We start from the raw sequence: 3,251 nt of genomic DNA, 5'->3' as shown, positions 1-3,251 counted from the left end.
AGATATAGCTTTCCTCCTCCACTTTATAACTATTGCTGTCCTCCACCACCACCTCCTCTTTATAGCTATCGCTCTCCTCCTCCTTGTCTTTATAACTATAGCTTTCTTCCCCCTCTTTATAGCTATCGCGCTCCTCCTCCTTGTCTTTATAACTATAGCTTTCTTCCCCCCTCTTTATAGCTATCTTTCTTCCCCCTCCACTTTCGTTCTTGTTTTCTCGCTCCTTTCCCTCCTCCTCCTCTAACGTTCTCATTCTTTCTCCCGACCTCCACTTCCTCCTTTCAAGTCATTCCTCCGGGTTTCATTTTCGTTTTTTCTTTCTCGTTCTGTTTTCCTCTCATCTCCTCCTTTGTTCTATCCCCTCCCCTTCCTCCTCCTCCTCTTATCACCCGTCTCTGCTGTTATATGATCCGCTGTTCTTTCTATCTTCACTTCCATCACCTCATTGTTGTAGTCTTCTCTCTTTCTCCTTGTCTCTGTCTCTCTATTTCTTTCTTTCTCTCTCTCTTATCTTTTTGACTGCAATATATTTTATTTCTTTTTCTTACATTTGTTATTTTTGTTTCCTTTCTTTTCTTTCTTTGACTCGCCGTCTTTTTAAGTCTATTTACTTTTTCTCTCTTTACATTTTTATCACATTTCTTCTTTTTTTTTTTCATTTTTCACTCATTCATTCTTTCACTCTTTCAAAATGCTATATTTGTCCAATTATGCACACAAACACAAGGTCGCTCGTCTTGCAAGAAATAACAGCCAAATCTACCCAACCTATACATACCCAGCCGTGTAAAAAAAACATTGGATTATGTAGTTTAAAAAATAATAATACGGGATTGTCATGGATGGAATGCCTGGTTATTAGTCAGCTCAGTCAGTGCTGACCTGGGGTTAAACAGTTTTATCTTCTGCTTCTTTGTTAAATTTCACCAACTTATTCTCTTTTTCTTTCTATATATCTTTCTGTCTCTCTAATCTACTTTGTCACTGATCTACTTTCTCTTTCTCTCTTTTCTCTGTCACTAACCCTCTCTTACTCGCTCTTATATTCACATTAACACTCTCTCTGTCTGTTGCTACTTCTCTCTGTCACTTCTGTGTCTCTCTAGCTATTACTCTCGTTATATCTTTTTCTTTGTTACTCTTACATTACCTCTCCCCCTCGACCGCTCACACACACACATACATACAAACACAATTACATGCATATACACGCGCGCGCACTCTGACATCATTTCTCCCCCTTTCTCAAATCGTATTACTCTCACTAGACCTCTTTCTATTTTTCTCTCTCTGACACGATTTCCCCCCTTCCTCTGACCGCAATGTTCCTACTAAACCCTTCTGTCTAATATTGTTTCTCTCATAATAAATCTCTCTGAGGCTTCGCTTTCTCCTGTACTTTTTTGTAACGATTCTTCTCCAGCCACTGTTTATTTTTCAACTGGTTATTCTAAAAAAAGATTCCTCAGCAACTAGGTTTCCGCAAGAAACATTTCCAAGATCTCCGAAAACACGCACATATGTGTATGTTTCCCCCACATATGATTCTTGTATGCGTTTATATATATGTATATATATATATGCGTGTGTGTGTGTGAATGTGTTTTTGTATGTGAATGAGTTACTTGGCGCAACCCAGTCTAATTATATGAAAAAACAGTAAAAATCCAAGGAAACTAGTGATCTGCATCGGCAGAAAATAAGAATACAAATACTTCTAACAGTGAAATGAATTTTATGACGTGAAGAAGAGAAATCTAATTATAGATGTGTGTACGTATGAGTTTTGTTTCTCTACTTGCATGTTTGTTTACACTATATGTATATGTGTGTGTGTGTGTGTGAGTGACTGCGTGCGTCTAAGTTGTGTGTTCAGCGTAAATTTGGATTTTGGTGTTGTTGGGGCTCTAGGTTAAACCTTGACCAAATAGAACCATGATCAAAGGCATTCCAGCCGTGGCCATCCCGCATTTTGTATTTCAAAGACAACATTGTTCAACATATACATACTTTATTTGAGACGTTAGGGATGAAATGGGATGAAATGTAAGGTTATACATGGCTGATGTTTCAATAAAAAAACGCAGTTATGGAGCATGTATTTGCATTAATTTTTAACTTCATTGCGAGTGTGTGAATCTAATGTTTATACATGTATGTGCTTGTTTCATGTATGTATTATTGGTGTGTGCGTGTTTGAGACACACACACACACAGTCTACGTGTGTATTCATATATACAGGTCAGAAAGAGGTGGGGAGGTAAGTAGACCATTTGACCTGGGCCAATAATTTTAAGGGAAGTTACTCCCCCTGTTACAAGCGACAAGAAGACTTCATTTAAAAAAATTACTTTCTTTACCAAATCGTCCTAGTTTTTTTCCTCTTCCCTTCTGTTATTTGTAAATGTATAAGTATATACATGTATATGCTACCACATACGTGTATATATACATGAAATCATATGCGTTTAGTACAAGACCTCTTCCTATTTTCAATGCGGCCTACATTCCATAAATGGTCTGAGGCGATTAACAGCTTTGAGAGCGCTTGAGATTGAGCTCAGGGATATATGTACCATTAAGGATATACATACATAGATAAACTTTAAAATGTTAAGATTTTCTAAGGAAGAGCGAACAAAACTAATAGGCAACGTCTGAATCGAATCTATCAGCAACAGTGAAAATTTGTTAGTCATATCAAAGATTATTTATTTGAGATTCTTTAAGCTAAATAAAATTGTTGCTGTCTCTGTATACACATACAGGTATGTCTACTACATCCCTCTCACAGCCAAGAGATCTTAGTCTTGTGGACTTGTGGGTGCTGGTGCCGTGTAAAAGTACCCATATCAGTGCCAAGTAAAAATGCATTGAGCCAGTGTTACATAACAGTGCCTGCACTGGTGCTACATGCAGGTGTCCATGCTAGTACCATGTAAAAGTGTCTGTGCTGGTACCTCATAAAAAGCACCCAGTACACTCTGCAAAGTGGTTGGTTTTAGGAAGGGCATCCAGCCATAGAGACCATGACAAAATAGACAAAAATGAAACCTGGACAGCTCTCCAGTTGGCCAGTTCCTGTCAAACTGTCCAGTCCATACCAGCATGCAGAATGGACGTTATATCAACAAAAATACATATATAAAAAGTCATGAGGCACACACATACATGCACAAACACCCAAGTAATAAAGGGACATGCGAATGCATACACCTATATATATATATATATATATATATATATATAT

General features: G+C 37.7%; 1 long non-coding RNA gene across 2 annotated transcripts in view; it reads left to right on the top strand.

The window, feature by feature from the left end:
- Positions 1-1,387: 1,387 nt before the first annotated feature.
- The window catches only part of LOC128247036 (uncharacterized), an 86,361-nt gene continuing 84,497 nt past the window's right edge, over positions 1,388-3,251 (top strand). For both annotated transcript variants that reach the window (XR_008263462.1, XR_008263461.1), the window contains exon 1: positions 1,388-1,773. This is a non-coding gene — a long non-coding RNA (uncharacterized LOC128247036). The remainder of the gene's footprint in view (positions 1,774-3,251) is intronic.

The sequence above is a fragment of the Octopus bimaculoides genome, chromosome 2 (genome assembly GCF_001194135.2).
Source record: "Octopus bimaculoides isolate UCB-OBI-ISO-001 chromosome 2, ASM119413v2, whole genome shotgun sequence".
NCBI classification, from domain to species: Eukaryota; Metazoa; Mollusca; class Cephalopoda; order Octopoda; family Octopodidae; genus Octopus; species Octopus bimaculoides.
This window is presented reverse-complemented; position numbering and strand designations above follow the sequence as displayed.